Raw genomic sequence first — 19,873 nt, forward strand, 5'->3', positions numbered from 1 at the left:
GGCTGGTAAAGCCTGCAAACTTCCAACAAAACTTTAATTCATACCCATACCATCTAAGCAGGATATGCCTGCTTGGCCTCAGTAGCTTTAAATTTTTTACAAAACTCCCCTGTTTTCACTGTGGTGGCCAAAATGGAACTCAGCTTCAGGATTATCTGTGCACAGCAGCTTGCAGCATCAGTACAGACTCCTCGGAGAAGCTACCACATCTCATGTCAGATAAGATTCGTGTGAGATTCAGATCCTGCTGATATTGATTTCCTTCTGTCCAGCTTTTACCTTCCCTGTCCCCTCTGCCAGCAGTATGAAAAAAGGTGGCGCATCCCAAACCTGCACAGCCCACAGAGATGTGGGTTTAGTCCACAGGGAGTTTTTGCCGTGCAAATCACATCTGCAATGGATTTTCTACAGCAAACATTCTGACTCCAAGGGTGGGTGTTAGCGTAAGAACTCTCTCATCTGCTGGTTAGGTATTAGACTGGGACTTTCAGAACCAAGTCCTCCTGCTTTACCTCAGGCATAATCTCATTTAGAGGAGCTCTCTCTATCTGGCAGAATTGTGACTTTAGGCATCATATCCCATAAAGCAGGCTGACTGGATAAAGCCAGCATCCTGCCAAATTCCTCTCTAAAATTACTGTTTTGGTCCTGTTTTGCTTTAATTAAATTTTGGTCATGTTAGAACACAAGTTTTGCAGCGTGTCACCGGAAGGATGGATCCTGCCACCATTTTCTTCGGCATCAGTACTGGGCAATTGATCTTGCTCATGAGGAGGGGAGATGGGGGTTTTCAAGTGATGAGGGTGACTTCTGCAGGGATGTCTGACAGAGGAAGGGCTGTGGAGTGGGCCAGAGGACCATAATGCCATACCTCACCTTGGGGTACCTCCCCACAATCTTCACACTGCACCATGCCCAGGGAGCCCAAGGGGCTTATCCAGATGAAGCAGTTTCAGGAGATAAGAGAGGAAAAACATCCATGTGAGAAAAAGGGCATCAATTTTCAAAAGTGCCCTTATGATTTTTGGAGGAACCCATTCATATTTTCATGCCAAGAAGCCATGTGGAGCAGCAGGGCTGTCAATACCTCTGTCCCTCCTTCCTTCCCCAGAAAATGATCCTGTCTGCTCTGTGAGGAACTGTGCTGCTGGAGCTCTCGCCATGCCCTCTCGTGAGGCACAGCCCTTCAGTAGCTGGGCTTGTAAAGTCATTCATCAAAGTGGCCCTAAATCTCAGAGAGGCTGGTTATGGTTCAGCAGCTGGCACGGACACCTCTGGGAGCAGTGAGGGGGGGTGTTCTTTTCCTTCTGCACAGGACACCTCTGCACTCCTGGAAGGGAGCAAAGCACCCTGGAAGCAAGGCTGGTTGTGGGAACAGCTGCTCAACTTGAATAGGAGGAGGTAGGTTCTACAAGCCAAACCTAAATGCTAACACTCTATTATGTTCTCAAGCCAGTGCCCTTCATTCCCCCATTTCTCCCCACTGCCTCAGCCTGAGGATCCTCAGGAAACAGGATCCCTCCTTAGCAACAGTCTGCTGCAGCATCAGCTCCTTCTGTTGTGTTCGTGCCCCTCTTCTTCCCTCCCACTACCTCTATCCTGAAGGGCTTTTGTGGTCTTGGCATCATCAGTACTGATGCTTTTTATTGTACATCTGGGGTTCCTGCTCCAACCTGGCTGTCTGGCTCAGGGGTGTTCTCACAGCTGGTGACAGGAATACGCTCATCTCACCTCACATCTTTAATGCTCTCTTTCTGTCTGAGGCGAGAGGCTGTGTGCACACATGGGCATGCAGGTGAGATGAAAGGGGTGTTTGTGGCTCCCTCCTGTCACTCATTGGCCTCTGGCCCATGAGTGACAGAAAGGTAACCCAGAGTTACCTTTCACTTTGTTTGTCAGTGTTGTCATCCCACAGACTGTTCTCACCAGGCAGTGGCATTGGCCACCTCTCCTTTTCCAGCGGTGGTGTGACTGAGCAGCAGACATCTGTGTCCCTGGGGAGGATGCTCACTGGGGAGACCCAAAGCTTCCTAAATGGACTTGGACAGTCCTAATTGTCTCTGACTGAGATGCTTGTGTATCCCACAACACACACCAAGCACTTAAGTCTCACTCAAGAGTGTTGCCTCTGCCAAAATTTTGACTTTCTAGCCTGGAGGCATGACCCATGACTAGTGCAAGAACACTCCAGGAGATTTAGTTTCTATTTTAAGAAAGACAGCAGAAATTGTTGTTCCCAGAGCCTGGGCTGCTGCCTTTTTCTTCCTCATGCTGCTGGTTTGCATGGGGCTTGGAGTAATGTCATCCTCTTTAGGTTTGCTGCTACTCCCCCCATCGGACTTGGGTCACTGGGCTCAAAGTTTTCTCTACAGTATGATTGAGATAGTTCAATTGCACAAGTCATGTTTTCTTCAAAGAGCAATGAAGCTAAAAGCATCTCAACCAGTTTTACTAATAAGCACTAGAATGCTGAGCTGAGGCAAGGCCGACAAAATTATAGCCCCAATAGTAAGACAAGAAATTAGGCTGCATTCTGGTACTCTTCATGACAGCTTTCAGAGATACTTCAGCTGCTATATACAGACACACCATGAAGTGATATCAAGTGAAAATTGGGGTGGAAGCAGCATTTATGCATTTCCTTGGCTGTGAACTGAACTTTTTCTGCTTTCTGTCTGCCTTAAAGTCTTACCTCCTCCAGACCTCCCCTTTCTTTCCTTCACCCCCTCAAGTACCTGCCCTGAGTGTTACTCATCTACGTGCCTCAGTGAACTTTGCTTTTCCTATGTTTTTTTGTGAACTGTTCAATGCCAACCTCTATTCTGGGCTGTCTGCTGGGACAGAAAATGTTGAGAACTGCTGCTGCCTCCCTGGTTTTCTCCCCTGCATCCCTGGAGTGCACTAGAAGATGCGTAGCAATGTAAGGTGTTGCTCAGAATAGCATCTTCCTGTCTCACTGCCATTTACATGCTGCTCAGGTTTTAAAACCTCACACTAAGTGCTTTTTCCTGAGGAAGCAAACAACAGCTTCATCAGAGTCATCTGCAGTGCACTCGCAGTTGCACAAGTGTTATGTTGCTCCCGGCTAATTTATTTATTTCTATTAAGCCAAGCCTCTGAAAGCCAGAAATCAGAACTTCCTGTGTGCAGTTATTTTCAACTTTGGGGCCAGGGCTTAGTTGTGGAGTGAGTACGGTGGGCCCAGGGCTGTGGTGCCATGGTAGCTGGGCCACCAGAGCTCGTTGGAGCCGTGGAGTGTTTCCTTGTGGCTGGTGTCTGGTGAAGAGGAACAAAGAGGTTTTCTGAAGGAATATCTCACCATGGAAAATGCCTGAAAGCCAAGAGCCCAGAGCATCTGGCTTGCTAGAACTGATAAATAACAGATATTCTTTCAAACATCTGAAAGCCTGTAATACTTTCACTGTCCTCCTCCTGCAGCAGCACTTACTGCTGGTTTGCCCAACACCACTGCAAAAGGTATGACCTTCTTCTTCACTCCTTTTAATTATTCTGCACATAGCAACTTTCCATGCCAGTGGTCTGATTCCTGCAGAACATTTTCAGAAGTGTTAAACTGGAACTAGAACACTGGGGAACAAAATGCCTTTGTTGAAACTCTGCTTCTTGAAATTGAAATCTCCTGTGGTTTAGAGCTCATACTCAGAATTTGTCAAGGAATTCCTGCAGGAGGAGCTCTCTTCTTCTTGGGGAGGGCTTAGTTTGATGTGTCCCGACTCAGAGCTGAGGTTGCCCATACGGGTAACAGCTCTCGAGCAGGTTTGGGGACTGAGTGCTCTGACCAGCCCCGAGGGTCTATGGGCCCTGCTGAGCTCCTGTGCAGTAGCAGGACAGATCACTTGGATTATTTCAGCATCCAGGAGAGCCAGCTGAGATGAGCACCATCCTGAGCTGGGCACTGAGCATACCGGGAGTAAGAGGAACCTCTTTCCCACTACACAGGCAACTCCTACACTAAGGCATGACTGCAGCTAGAGTGGCAGAGACTTTCTTCCTGCTGGTGGCAAGGGAGATGGGGAGCCCAGAAGGCTGTCACAGGGCACATGGGGTGATGACACAGGGCACAAAGCAGTGATGACAGCCCTCAAGGCTGTCTGTGGGATGTGAGGGGACAAGGTGTTGCTGCTCAGAGTGAGAACGGATGCACAATGGCTCTGGGAATGTATTTGAAAAGAGATTTTCCATGTAGCAGGTGCTCTCTGGTGTTTGATACAACCTCCTGTTTTTATCCCTCCTGCCAGTGGCAAGGCTGGATTGTATCCCACAGCAGAGGGTGGCCCTAGACAAGCATCCCATTCCCTCTTGGAGCAGTGCCTCTGCTTAGTCCTGGTGGTGGTGAACAAATCTGCAGCACATGGCTGCAAACCGGGACACTGGGAGGGTCTGAGCAGCCCAGTCCCACAGCCTGTGGACAGCCTGGGACACCAGGAGGGTCTAAGCAGCCTGGCCCCACATGAGGGCTGTGCTCCCAGGAACAACCTCTGCTGTATCCTGGCAGCTGCTCTAGAGCAAACCCCTGCCCTTTGGGTGGGAGCACGGTGACCACCCCTGTATCTCAGCAAGAGGGGCAACTCAGAAAATGCAGCATTACAGAAGAGGTTCCTAATCCTGTTCATGACCAATGCCCCAAGGAAAGAAAGAGGTATCCTGCACTGGTTTCCCTGTCTAACACAGCTGTGTACAGTCTTCTGACTCATATAAACATCACATTAAAAAAAAAAAATCAATATCTACCTTCTTGGTGGCAACGATAACGGTGTGGCAGTGACTCACACAGGATATTGATGGTGTTTAGAAAACAATCTTTGTCAGTGCTGAATGTTTTCCCTTTTAATTTCACTGTCTTTTTATGAGGGAAGATTAATACCACTGAATATCCTTGAAGAGAGGCTTTCTCAGGAATGGGCTCTCTATGCACAGCTCTCAAGAGGTCATCCCTGGACTGTGGTTAGGGGTCTTTTTTTCACTGCTGTGTTATGGTTCAACCCAGCCTAAACTAAATCCCACACAGCCATTCACTCTCTTCCCTCCAGTGGAATGGGGAAAGAATCAGAAGAAAAAACAGCAAGAAAACTCCTGGGTTGAGATAAAGACAGTTTCATAGGCAGTGCAAATGCTGCATATGCAAGCAAAGCAAAAACAAGGGATTAATTCACTACTCCCCATGGCCAGGCAGGTGTTCAGTAATCCCCAGGAAAACAGGGATCCCTCACATATTTTGGGAAGACGAACACTATGACTCCTAATGGCACTGCTTCCTCCTTCTTCCTCTGGCTTTATATGCTGAGCATGATGCAGTGTGGCCTGGAACATCCCTGTGGTTACTTGGGGTGACCTGTCCCAGCTGTGTCCCCTCCCAGCCCACTCCCTGGTGGGGCAGTGTGAGAAGCGGGAAACGCCTTAACTCTGTGTAAGAGCTGCTCAGCAATAATTTAAGCATCCAGTGCTAGCAACACTGTTTCCAGCACAAATCTAAAATCCAGTTCCATACTAGCTACTGTGGAGAAAATTAACGGCACCCCAGTCAAAACCAGTACATCCCATAATTCATGGTCCTGTGCTGGTCTGGCTACTTGTTGTGATGTGCTCTGAATTTAATGTGTATTCTCGTTTCCCCCCTCTGGTTGGCTCTGCCCAAGTTTCCTTTCCCACCTGTCCCCCTTTGTTGGTTTGTCCCAATTTGTATTCTATCAATTTCCCAACCCCTCCCCCGGACCCCTGTCCATCACCAGGTGGCCTTTCCTTTTCTTCCAGAACATTCCCCACAGGTTGCCTGGTGATTGGTTCAGGGGCTGGGGCCTCTCCCACAACATGTTTTCATGGGTTCCTTTTGTCATCCTTCAAGTTCTTGTTGACACCCCTGTTTAGCTCTCATTGGATGTTTTGTTAGCCACACCCCATCCTTCTTCACCCTTTATAATCCCATGTAACCCCTCCCCTTTTTGTCTTCGCCGGGTTGGATCCTTTGGAATAAATTCTGGATTGTACCCCCGAGTGGAGTCCACTCTTTTCCTTTCTCTGCCTGTAGCTGCCCTCGCACGTCCAGTCGAGGCGCCCTCTGGATGCCCAGGCGCATCTGGAGAGTTCCCCCCCGCTGCCAGCTGTGTCGGCTAGTCGGTGCCGGGTCTCCTCCCTCACCTGGGGAGTAGAGAAGATGCAGTGCAGCAGCTGCTCACAAACTTTCCCTGTGGTTGGTCTCTGGTGGCCGACATAACCTCAAGCTTTTTTGGTGCTTTCAGACCCAGCCCCCTCTTGTAACATGAAGGGCCTGAAGAGCATTTCAGGTGCTGCTCATCCCACAGGCTTGTCCACTTGGCTTTCTCCAGCAGACTGCAGAACAGCCAGGCCTCCCAGGCAGTCCTAAAATCATAGAAGGGTTGGAAGGGACCTTAAAGATCATCTAGTTCCCCAAGCTGAAGTCCCATGTCCAGTTTAAATTCCTGCTCTGGAGTAGGGTGATTACAGTTTCACTCCAAAAGGCAGAAAAAAAGAAATAAAAATGCTAGTTCTGTGTGGTTTTGCCTTTGGCATAGGAGAGACACAAAATGCTATTAATGCTTCTCAATGCCTGCCCTGTTGCCTTGTGCTTATGTTACTATTCAAGTGAGATGTGGACTAGCTGTAGTGTGTTTGCCTGGAGCAGCTTTGCATTTATGGGATGAATGTGTTAGTCAAAGGAAGGAAACTTTCCGATACGCAGGAAAAAAGCTCCAACATTGGTTAACTATAAATATATCCCAAAAAGTCAGGCAAGTCACTAAATGCAATGAGAGAACTAGTTGTTTTTCTAACCTTTTCTCTTTCAATGCAGAACATTAATCATCTCAGTCCCTCATTAGAAGTGTCTGTGTCTGAGTTTGTTCCAGTGTGCCTTCTGGGAGGGGTCAGAGCTCCTTCACACTGTGTCACACCATCGCTCTGCAGCTGTGCAGGAGACCTGGGGCACAGCTAGGCTGGGAGGCCATGGGGTGTCCTGCAGCCCACCCTGGGACTGTCACACCCGGGCTCAGCAAGGTCCCTACTCTATGCCAGAGTAGAAGCCTGGCAGTAACCTCAGGGCTTTATTTCTTGGGTGGTTTTTTTTCATTTTTTCAATTTTTTTCCCCCACAATGGAAGTTTCACATGAGCTATTCCTTCAATAAAATAAAAGACTATGAAATTTCTGAATGTCCACAGTTTATTGCAGCACTGGTGCAAGACTGTTCTTCATTCTGGGAGGGGCAGGAGAGAATTAAACTGCCCTTACTCATCCTGCTTGCCAGCTACTTAAGTCTCAATGGGTCAGTGCTTGTCACTGTGGGCCGAGCACAGTAATTAATTTCTTGTCTGAGCCTTCCTTGGGATCCTAAATATTTCCATAAAAGTTCTTGCTATCTTTATGCTTCCCTACAGATTCTGAAAGTATGTCAACATATTAGCGGGAAAGTTTAAATTATTTCAAGCACTAAGGACATTTGCAGTAAAGGAAATACATGCTTTGGTGCATAGGAGTGAGGGGTGGTCTCCTGTCACTTGCTGACATGGATTTGTAAGAAAAGGGGAGATATTACTTTAGAGAATTCACCACAAACTTTTAGAAACCACAGAGATGTAGTTGATAAAGATAACAAATATATGTTAGGTTCAGGAGAGGCTCCTCCAGGGGCAAAATGGGATGCTGCCATGCAGAAGCTGCTGACCCATCCCTGTTGCTGTCAGGAAGAGGTGCTGGTGCTTTGGTCCTGTCTGGGATAGGGTTGCATATGAGGCTGGACTTTGCCACACCAGTTGGCTCTAGATGGAGCTTGCCCCATGAACTCATGGCTCTTTGCTGCTGCCCTGTTGGGTTTTTTGCTGGAAGAGGAAGCTGCTGGCTCTCACCAGACCTCCAACCAGCACATACATCAAGTGAGCAACTTGGGAATTAAAGCTCTGAGTTCAACATGCGCATCAAATGAAGATCACTCTCATTGGCTGGCCAGATAGGTCTATAGCTGTTATGGCTGGAGGATAGTTCGAGAGTAGGTGCAAAAAGAGAGGTATGTCTTGGTGGTCTTTCCCAAAGAGTCCTCTCCAAAGCATACTCAGTCATATTTTTTAGAGGAATGCTTTCAAGATCAGGCCTCACAGGGTCCATGGCTTATGAGCCATTCATGTAGCTGACAAATGTGTGCTTGCAACCCTTGAGTCCCTGCACACACCCTACCTCCAGACACTCAAGAGAGAGAAGGTGCAGAGGGCACCAAGATGAGCAGCAGCTCTGCAGTACCACCATCAGTGCCAGGAGCTTAGGAGAATGCCAGCACCTAAGTTTCTTTGGTGTTTATTCAGACATTACTCCAGGCTGGTGCAGGACGGTTTCATAACACTTTTCTGTCTCACATATAATTGCAGACTAACAGCCTTGTTAAAATACTTGGGCTTATGATCTGATTTTCTCCTAAGCAGCTGTTTATACATTTTATTAATGGTTACTAATTAAGCCGCTTGAATGAAGTCCTTTGGAGACTGTCCAAAGACATAAACCCAAATAAGCCTGGGCACTGTGATGGAACACAGCCACTAAAATATCTTCCCAAAAGCTATGTAAACAGATTGAAAATGGACCAAAGAAATGTCTGATGAAAAGGAGTGGGTGAGAAAATATATGGATTCAGGTAGTTGTCATCTAAAACCTAGGGAGAAGAAACAGGATTTAAAGGACTTGAAGTTCCTTTCATGCATGAGATTGTGAACTTAGCAGCCTGTATTTATGGTTAGCTCAAGTTGCTAATGCAGTTCTGAGCGAAGGGGCACTTGGGACACCTTAGCCCTGAGCCATCACACCATGGCTTGTGAAAGCCACGGGTAGTCCTTGAAGCCAAAAGCAGCCCTGAAGTCAAGATGTTGACCTCAGTGTGCTGGAATGTAAATTCCCTTGAAGGCAAGACTGTCTGGCTTTACAAGGAGCTTGTGTAAGCAAGAGATAAAAAATTAAGAGCAGGAAAATTAATAGCACGTGAAGTTTTGGCTCTGTTAAGCCTGGAGAAGGAGGTGGTGAGAGGTGTGAGCAGCACAAGCTGCATTTGCTGTCAGGACCAAAGGAGGCCCTGTCATGGCTTTGTTCAAACTCCTGTCCTGGAGCTTGTTTGACAGCATGAAGGGGTGAATGCATAAAAGGAGATGTAGACTGAGAATTGGAGTGAAGAAAAAATGTAATTTGACTGATGTTGGAGAACTCCCAGCTGGCAAGCCCATCCTGCAAGGCAGTGGTCACTCCCTGAAAGTTTGGAAGAGCTGCTCTCGGGCAGCCTGGAGCAAGCCTTTCCAGGCAGGACTCAAAGCACAGGCCTTGGGCAGGGCTGCCACGAGTGTTCAGGGCTCAGATTGTGACTGACTGAGCAGAGACATGCTAACAACTTTTCTTCTGTAAAGCTTTGAGGGAATTTCAAGACCCAAGAAAACAGAAGAAACTGAAAACTTTAGAAGTGCCTTGCCAGCTTGATAGGGCTAGGACTTAGGCGAAGGCAAAGCAACTGCTGCCCAAATCCCTGGGGAAGGCTGAACTCCTGTGGACTGCAGAGCTGCTCTCTGCTGGGAGCTGGGGTGGGCATAGAGGTGCCACAAAACCCAGAGCTTTGTGACATGGGGTGGCAGGTCATAAATTTCAGAGCATGAGGATCTGTTGGGCTGAGAGACTTTCTTCCTCCCACCATCATTAAAGCAATGATCTTGCAGATGCTTCTCCACTATTCCTTCCCCAGCAAAACATCAGAGTGATCTCCTTATGGCTTATTTCCACCACAGGGGATAGAGGAGGGTTTGTCTCCCTCCCTGTAACTGCTAAACTGGGGACTAGAAATGCATTTGCAGACAGATGCAGCCGACTGCAGGTCGGTAGCATGCTTGTTTATACTTATTTCAGAGAATAGTTTTAAAAATAATTTCCTAAATTCTCTCTGTTGTAGCCTTGTCTGCTGGAGTGGGAATTGTGAGAGCTATCACTTGTTGCTTTCATGGCTTGGTGGCATAGTGGCCTGGCTGCTTCTGCCAAGGGGGCTGTGCTGGTGTGTGACCAGCACCTCCATGCATGCTGGTCCAGGTATGGTTCTAGGAGGGTGCTGGGTTATGATGGCTTTCCTGGGGTTCAGACAGGGAATGAGGAATCCTGGGATTTGTCTGAAATGCTGCCGTTCATCTGCAGTGGGGACAAGTTGATTTTATCACTCAGTCCATCCCTTAGTGCAACAGGCCCTCAAAATCATGCAAAAAAAAAAAAAAAAAAAAAAAAAAAAAAAAAAAAAAAAAAAAAAAAGGAGGGTTGTGCTGTTGTCTGGGGAAGTTTGGCTCCTGTTGTTTTATTGTTTGTTTGTTTTCTTTCCTTTGATTGCTTTGTTTTTAGTCTTTTGCTAACAGCTGGCTCTGCCTTATTCATCAGGCTAACTGATGATGGACAGTGTGGCTATATGGAAAATAGAATCTGTCTGAATAGCAGGATTCTTCTTCGCTTGCTTATTTTAATGAGACAAGATGAGAGAGTTGGGACTGTGGTCAGCAATATTGCCAGTGCTTTTATCATGCATTTCTTCTGGCTTGGGCAGAAAAGCCTGGCATGAAGTCCCTGTGAAACAGCCAGGGAATTTAAAACTGGGCAAAGGCTCAGCCATGCTTTGGAGAGAGGTTCGTCAGTGCTGTGCTACAAGGACAGTCCCTGGGTGAAAGAGGTGCTAAAATGTTGTTGCCTACAATTTTCTAATGGCACAAGAGGCCATGTGAGCTGAATACTTTTCTCCACCCACGTTTGAGTTTGAAGCCCATAGTGGGGTGCATGTGGGTAAGGAGCCCCTTGTCTGTTGGTTTGTAAGGCATAGAGAGCTTTTCTTGGTACAGCTGAGTTTCTACAGATACTCTTAATTCCTTGGATTAATGATATTTATGTCTTCCTTCTTATGTAATGACTTGGTCTGCAGGATACATCGCAGAATGTTTGTATGAGAGTCACAGAGTCGTCACTGATGATGATGATGAGGAGGATAGTGATCATTACTAAAGGAAGCACCTATGCCAAGGCCTTGAAGCATAGTCAACCCCACTTCACCAGGCCCACAGGGTATATGTCTGATCCTCAAAAAAATGTGCAGTGGGGGCACTGATGGCAATATTTTTTTGGTCTCTCTCCATACAGTTGTGTAAGGGCATCCTCCTGTGTCTCCTGAAGGAAATCACATTTTTTGTAGATTTGTGAAATGATACCTCATTCTCCTACTGTGCCTTGGGTTTCAGTGCACAGACTCACCAGTGAATAGGTCAGCCAAGGAAAATTGCAGGAAAGCAATGACAAGCAAGGCAAAAGCAGCTACATCCCACTTTCAGAAGGGGTTGGAGCTCAGCTCTGAGAAGCTGTGTAGATGTTTTGCCTCCTTTGAAACAGAGCTATGGTAGAGTCACAGAATCATCCCCATGGACCTGGCCTTGCGGCACTTCATAAATCTGTGTGGGCTCCAGAAATCAGAGGTACTGTTTGCAACTGTTCTGCATCCCATGGGTATCTTCTAGGAACATTAGGAGTGCAGCCCTCCTGAAAAAAAAAACAAGCTATTTTTAATGAAATTTGACTGTAATTTAATATAATTTTTTTATCAGCACTTAAAAAAAGTGGCAGGTTTAATAAAAATTACTTGCACATTCCACATTTTCCTACGGGGATTATTCATCCTTGTTTTGGCACAAGGAGGCATTTCTAGTTCTATGAGAATGTTGGTCCAAGAAAATTTGAGTTTCCTGTTCTTTTGTTTAAAAAAAAAAGAAAAGAAAAAAGTTTAGTTTTCTATACTCTGAGATATGCAGGTGTGAAGCTTTAAATATGCATTCCTGAAAATCCTGATTTGGGAGTGGTACCATAGCTCTTGCATTTCTTTCTTAATGTTGTAAACACTTGTACATTAATAGGATTAATCTTTTTCCTGCGTGGGCAATTTAGCTATTGACTCTTGCAATGAGGGGTCTTTAGGAAAAAAACGACAGCAGCAACTTAAGATTGATCTTGACAGAGCTCAGCCCTCTCTGCCAGCTACAGTGCAGCTTCACCTCCCTGCTGGTGGGCTGGGAAAGGCTCTTGGCTGCTTATGGTGACTCTGGGGGATTCTTTGTCATGGCCCCAGCCTCATCACGTGGCTGGGTGTACAGCCCTTGCGTTTCAACACCCTGAGCCATCCATCCCTTCTGTCGTGTGCCTGGGCATAAAGGCCTGCATGGAGCGGCCTGCTTGGAGGGGACTGCACAGAGAGGCCTGCATGGAGCGGCCTGCATGTGGCTGGTGCCATCAAGCCATGCCTGGTGCCAGGCACTCACGGGGAACTGAGGTTTCAAGAATGGATGCTGCCACTGCAAATAACACCCACTGCCCAGTTCCATGGCTGCAAGGAGCCCGAGGGTTGGGGGAAAGGCCTGCAAGGAGCACACTTGGGACCGTGTTCAGCTTGAGGAAGTGATCCTGCACTTCCTTTGACATTTTTGCAGTCTGTAGAGGGAGTATATGAACTGCTGATAGATTCAGGCTACTGTGTCGTTCAGCAGGTAAGGGAGAGCTCTGGCCACAGCCCAGCCCATCTCAGATTATTAAAATCAAGAAATAACTCAAGGATAGGGCTCACTAATAGGGCTCACTGTTTGCCACCTGCCTCTGAGTGAAGTGCATGGTGAGGTGAGGAGACCACGTAGCCACCTGGCTCTTACTGTGCTGGGGGACAACTGGTGCAGACCCAGCATCACAGGCTGGGCCAAGGAACCGACCCTGGCTGAACACACCCAAGTCACGGCTGCTCTCCCTGGACTGGCACCTTGCCATCCCAGCTCTTCACGAACAGCTGGAGCTAAGCCCTGCCAGCAGGCTCTTAGTTGAGCATTTCAAACTAAAACAAATGTCTCCTGGCCAGACGTTTCTGACCTTAGCAACTCTGAAGGATGGTATTGAACCCACACTAATGCTGTGCTTCTTTGTTCAACTGCATCTTCAGATACAATCTGGGGTGTGAGATCCAAGTCCCCAAGAGGGCTGAGCTGAGGCGATGACTCAGGGTCCCCTGGGGGAACCTCTCTTTGATGGCAGAAATGAATGTCTGCATGTGCATGCCCATAAGTGTCCATGTGAGATGTTTTGCATCCTTCTAAGTGTTTACTGAGGACATGCAGTGGCTCCCCAGAAGCCTATTTCTAGGCATTTTCCCAGCTTTCCCACTCCCAGCTACTACAGGTGTGATTCTGAGGAGAGGTTCATGTCAGGATTCTCATTCTAGGCTTATCTTGTGTGTCTAAGTGTGCTGGAATATCCTACAGCTGCATTGACCCTGTCCCACAGAGAAGCCACAGGGGAGCAACCTCTCCCTTGCAGGCCAAATGGGAAGGTACAGTCTGGGAGACTTTATTTCTTCCTTGAGTGGCGACAGGTTTCATGTAGGAGCTTCTCCCTCATGGACTGTGTGTGACACCACTAAGGAGCACTCCAGCCTATGGGGTTGGGATAGAGACACATCCCACATCACCTCTGCTCCATTTTCTTCTTACTCCTCTGCTGAGTTCCCTTCCCAAACCTCCTCCTGAGACAGTAAGACCCTTGGTGTGGTCATACCAGCCCATCTCCCAAACTCCCCAAAACTCTGGTCAGTAGTGGGGACACTGCCACAAAAATGAGCTGGTTTGGTGAAGAGGGAGGAAGGTGAGGCTGACAGGGAACAAACATTGTGTGAACGTGAGATCAGCCCTGTTGTTCTAGATCGAGTTGTACCTGGGCCTCTCTGGCTCCTCCCAGGTCTGTCACAAATAAAGGTGACAGCAAGGTCTCTCAGCTAAGAGCTCAGGTAGGACTGAGCCCAGGTTCTTGATGTCTCAGCCCTCCCAGGGTGGCCACTGCCAGGGACACACAGGGGACGTGTCTGGGAAGGCTGTGACTTGTGACACTTGTGGCCCAGCAAACCTCGGTATCCAGAGTTGATTTTTGTGCATTTGCCCGTGTGACTCAGAGGGAAGCGTGAGGACTTAGACATCTGCTAACTTGGTTTTTCTGCTAATGGGGATGACAAACAGCATTTTAGTTCCATGGTAAAACTTCCCTTGTAGCTGTTCATGCAACAGTTTATCCAACATGGTTTCTCCCAAGGGAGAGGATCCTTTCCCTTCTAACACTCATGGGTCAGAGGACTGTTGGGATAGTTGTCCTTCATCCATTATGGAAAATGAAGAAGATCATTGCAGGAAACAAAAAGCCAAATTTGGTTTTAATTTGCACAGGGAGAAAGAGCTAATGGAGGGTACTGTGGTCTCATCTCAGGGGTCTCACTCTGCTCCAAGCACAAAACTGATTATCCGAAAGTAAACCTAACTGTTTGTAGTATATGACCTAGAAACAAATTTAGGGGCTTTTCTGGATCCAACACGGTTTGGATTAAGTGGGAGCACTGTTTGGGAAGTGAGAAAGCATTCAGCTGCATTTTCAGTTCTGGTTTGTGCAACAGTGCTCATTCTCAGCCTCAGCAGCCCGAGCTTGGCAGTGTCTGTACCCTGGTTTTCACATCACCCATCACTTTTGCTGTAACTTCTTGAAAATGCACTTGCTGCAGTGATAGATGAAAGGAAAATATTGAAACTGGAAGATTGAGGACTAGTCATTGTTGGGAAGTGGAAATCCAAGGCACATGGGACCCCTTAAAGTGAGTGTGGATCCCACTGCTCCCAAGGAGCACTTTGCTCTTTCAGGGCCTGAACTGACCAGCAGAACACACTTCTGGTACTGAGGGGGCTGGCAAGGGCTGAGCAAGTGGAATGTCCTGCATTCACAGACTTGGTGCAGAACTGCTAAAAATCAGAAGAAGGGAAAGTCTCTGATTTTATCTCTAAGCAGTATCTTGGACACCAGAACCCCAGACTGTCAGGCATGTGGCCCCAACATGTTCAGCCCTGACAGTGATCCCAACACAGCAATGTTTGTGGCTGACCCTGCAGACAGGTGCCAGCAGGACTCCTGCCATGCCCCATCAGAGCTAAGAGAAATCCACAGGACACTTGCCATCCGCCTTCCATGTTCTCCATAGACAAAGAAATGCACAAAGACACCTGCCACATTCTTTTGTCTTTTTTTTTTAATTATTCCTTCATATTCAAACTTCACAAACAGTGTGAACTTGTACAATACCTCAGAAAGTGAAACTTACAAAAAAAGTGCTGGTAACATTAAAAAAAACAAAAACAAAAAACAAACATCATTCTTAGCAACATCAATTACTCTTCCACACAAAACAGAAACCTTGTAAAATTTATTTCCGTATTTTTTTTAAGGCGTAATACTTCCGTATAAAGTATATGCAAGAGATAAAACTTCACAGTATTCCAAAATGTCACAATAATAATAATAATAATAATAATATAGTATAATGAAGCGCTACAGTTAATTTTCTTTTTTTATTTTTTTTCCTGTTTTAAATAACAAATACAAGTCACAGGTAAATATACGTGAGAAAAATACGAGGCTAATATTAAATGGCAGGTAAGGATACTCTCACTGTAAGAAAAAACTGGCAGGATGTGTGTATTTATTCTATATTTTAAAGCACTTGATAGAAAAGGCGTATGCAAGGTATTTTTTTTTTTAAACAATTTTCTATTTGTTTGTTTTTGATAACTGACATACCATTTACAGAGTATAATGAGAGAAAAAAAAGGAACTTAACCCCTCAAAACTTTCGACCTGCTCTTCACATCATCACAAACCGTGTTTCTGGAGAGATGCCTGTACAGTTGTGGGGGATGTGTGTGTGCGCACAGCGGTGCGTGCAGGGCTGTGCAGGTGGGTGGCTGTCTCATCACACGGGCAGAGAGCCAGGTCCTGCATGGGGACCTCGGCCAGCTGCAGCCAAATCCTGAAGTCTCCACCTTGGCAGGATAGTGCCCGAGGTCAGTGTCACTGGTTGCCTGTACAAAGACTTTAGAATTTAGGCCTGGCTGCAGTTTCCCATTCACTCAGCATCTCCCATCTTGTCTGCTGGGAATTCCTTTGGCCCCAAGAAGAAAATGTCCAGTTTTTACTTTTTACATCCGCACACAAGAGCATGTGCTCTCCCCTCCACCGTTTAGGTCTCATCCACACCACAGAGCAAAGATCAACCGAGAAATTTCTGCCTGGGTCCCAGCCAGCACCGCGAGCAATGGGAATGCGGATGGATGCGCTCGGGTGTGCCTGTGCAGCGCTCAGCAGCACCCCCGGCCCCCGCACCGCCCTGCCCTGCTCACAGCAGCCACTCGACCCACGGGGAACAAAAAGACAGCAGATAGCATTAACACATCAGTAAGGTGCTCAAAGAAAAAAAGGCAGCTCCCACTCCTGGAATGGGAAGCCACATAAGGTGCTTCAAAAAGGTTTTTTTTTTTCCTTTTTTTTCCTTTTTTTTTTTTTCAGTTTCAGACATTTTAAAAAAAGGACTGATTGAGCATGTGGTACGTGAGAGCAAGGCCGAGAGTTTTGAGATTTCTAACATCCTTCACAAATAAGCACTTCTTCAGGGCAGGATGCATTTTTGTTTGCTTGCTTTGTTGTTTAGTTGTTATCTTTGTGGTAGTTTAGTTTAGATGCAATTTTATTTTCATATAAACAAAAAAAACCCAAAAACAACCAAACCAACCCAATGTGTGAATTAGCATAAAAGTCTAACTGTGTTATTGGGCTGAGTTTTTGTTTTTCTTTCTTTTTTTTTTTTTTTTTGCCCATTCATTCATTTAGCACCGTTCCTTTTTATTCTGGTTACAACCCAATTCCTTCTGTAATTATTGAACATACAGAAAGGACCAAGTATTTGTTTTTATTTTTTGTGATCTGTTTCAAGAGCCAAACCATAATTCCTCTGCTGCTGCTGTGTTTGTGTAGCATCTAGTTTCATGAGCTTAAGGAGAAAGGTTAGTCTGCTGATATTTAAGGTTGATGTGTGTTGGTATGCATACACATTGTTCTATACATACACATTGCATGGAGTACATTGGAACTGGAGATAAAGTCAACTGGGTTCAAACACATATGCACTGTCTTCCCCTATGTATTTGAAACAGTCTGGAGCTTTGATTTGATTTTTTTAAAGTGCATTTAAAGCAAAATAACTGGCATTCACATACCCCATGGAAAATGACTGCAGTGAAAAGCATGACCATGCAAAACTCCTTGGACTTGACAATGCCAAAAGCAAATGGGGCAGTGACAGGCCTCAGTGAAGGCAGCTATTCTTGGGCAGCACCACTGGCAAGGAGGGAAGGCAGGAGGTGGTGGAAGGGAAATTGCTTTAGCGGTTGAATATTTGAACTGTTTCCAATTCTGACACAGCCGTGTCATTCCCAATACAGCTTCCTTTATGATGATTAATGACCTCTGTCTTATGGATGTACCCATCTGACTCTCCCTAGTTCTGACTTTTATCGTGTGTGTGTGTCCCAAGTGCCAGCATCTATTAGGAATAAGGCACTGTTAAAATTACAGTTTTACAAAAGATGCAAAATAATCCAACCCTAACAATCCCAACTGCCCACACTGCTCTTCTCCCCACTTTCCTTTTCTGGGGGGAAATATTGCATGTGTTAAGAGTCTATTCTTGTGTTATCTAAATGTGTCAAATGTAGGCTTTGGACAAATATTTTAAGTCCATCAGCACCAAAGATGGGTAGGAATGCACCCTTTCTCTTGGATGCATGTGCACACATGCAGACTTGTTAATTGGGAGAGGGGGAATAACAACACCATTCCCATGCTGCTCCTCCCAGGCTTTAGAGCTGAGCCTAAAAATAAACTTCCAGTACCCCATCCAGAATATTTACATTTACTGGATCATTTATGGAAGCAATTGAGGGGTTTTTCATTCTAACACCCAGGTGCTACAGGTTTTGGAGGTGGATTTCTAGAAGGGCAAGCTCCAAAAAAGCCTGCATGGAGCTTCCTGCTCTGCAGGGAAACAGCACAGGTGAGCACCCACTCTTGGCCTTGCCTGCCAGACAAACAAGACACCTCACAGGGGCTGCTTTGCATTGATTCTTACAATCAGAAAAGCTTCTCCAGCAAATTTGGCTCCTCTGTGGAGTCAGGGACACTGACTGTGCAGTGGGCAAGTGTGCAGAGAAGCTGGGTGGCATTTGGGTCCCTGTCTTTGCTTATGAGCAGCTGTGGATTGTCAGCCGCCTTTCCATTGTGCCAACATGCTCTTTTCTCTCCATGGTTCTGACCTGGGAACAAGGTCCAGTAACTGGGTGGTTCATTTGCCCTGAAAACACTGCAGTCAGCCCATCATAATGTGCATTTGCTGTGGCAGCTAATATATCCTGCTCTTGCTAAAATGTCCATGAACTACCTTCCCTGTGCCAGAATCCCACTGGCTCTTCTCACCTTTCACCAAAGGCTAGGCTGCCTCATTAAGCAGAGTATGGTTGAAAATGAGAAAAGCAAGCAGACAGTAGGGGTAATAGCAAAGAAAACGTGAGATCAGACAGCCCAGCATTTAAGTTCTAGGCTAGTCACTTTAGCCACCGTCATCAAAATGGACTGAGATTAAAGGAGTCTAAACTGCTGTGGACTGGGTTTTTAGAAGTGACACAAACCTTGGGAGGGAAATGAGTTGCCTTTTTTTTCTTTTAGTGGTTTAAGTCATCTTGATAAGGCCACAAACTGCATTTGTCTTGTCAATGTGACTGCTTGAAAACGGCATGAATTGAAATTGAGTGAGTGCTTCACAAAGCTAGGATTGAAATGGGAGAGAAGAGCCACCATGTGCTCACTACGGCTGCACTGTAGGAGAGAGGAGTGTCTGAGGAGGTGGTGGTGGTGGGTGTCTCCTTGGGAAGACCTGCTACGTGTAGAAAGGGAAAGGAGCTCATAGTATCTCCAAGCTTCCCGTCCTCTCACCACCACCTTACTGTTTTGTTGGACACCTATACACAAGTAGCACTTCTAAAGAGCCTCCTCCTGTTGTCTCTCATACGTGTAAGTTGGGCAAGGGGAGGAGGCTGGTATAATTACAAAAGGGGGAAAAGAAGGCACATGATTTTACTCAGTCCTGACTGAACTCACATTTTGAAAGCAAGGGCAGTTTAGGTGGAGGACAAAAAAGTGCTCAGTGGAGCAGGTGCTCACTGAGAAGAAATCTCAGGGCAAAGGAAGTGGGAGAATAAAAAGGAAAGGCAGGAAAAATGAAGGCCACATTCAGCTTTCTGTCTGCTTGACAGTCTCAAGATTTGGCTGCATTATTGTCTAGGAAGGAAAAGAGTCTGGTTGGTCTCAAATGTAGCCCAGTTACATATCTCCAGTTTCTGTTATGGCTGTTGGTGTCTTCCTCTTTCCCTTTTCTCCAGTCCCATGAACACCTGGAGCACTGCTTTAGTATTTTAAGCCTGTTCTTCAAACACTGAGAACATGGCACATCTCTTTGGTCACCCTCAGCCTCTACTCCTCCTCAAATCCAGACCAGTGATCAAACAGAGTAGTGTTCCCTGCTGGTCACTCCCACTGCTGGGGTGCCCAAGAAGGCTTGATGGAAAATGCAAACCAACCTCATGGTTTCAGTGGGGTTGGTGAGTTGTTCACAAAAGCCACTAGCAGGATGAGGGCAAACCAAAGGAGTTGTTGACTGAGAAACAGATGTCATTTACAGAGGTCATTATGAGCATCATGTCTCTCAGTCACTTTTCCGTTGCACACTGCCACATCCAGGTACCATAAGTTTTCTGTCTCCTCCAGTGACTGCAAGCCTTTCTCATTCCTGTGGTAGATGGGAGAAGGAGTAGAGCTGATGGTCCAGGTTTAGAATTCCAAAACACCATTTCCTAATTTTCCCCCAACTCTCTAAGTCAAAAATGCATTCAGTTTCTCTCTCCCCC

The sequence above is a fragment of the Motacilla alba genome, chromosome 1, assembly GCF_015832195.1.
Source record: "Motacilla alba alba isolate MOTALB_02 chromosome 1, Motacilla_alba_V1.0_pri, whole genome shotgun sequence".
Lineage (NCBI taxonomy): Eukaryota > Metazoa > Chordata > Aves > Passeriformes > Motacillidae > Motacilla > Motacilla alba.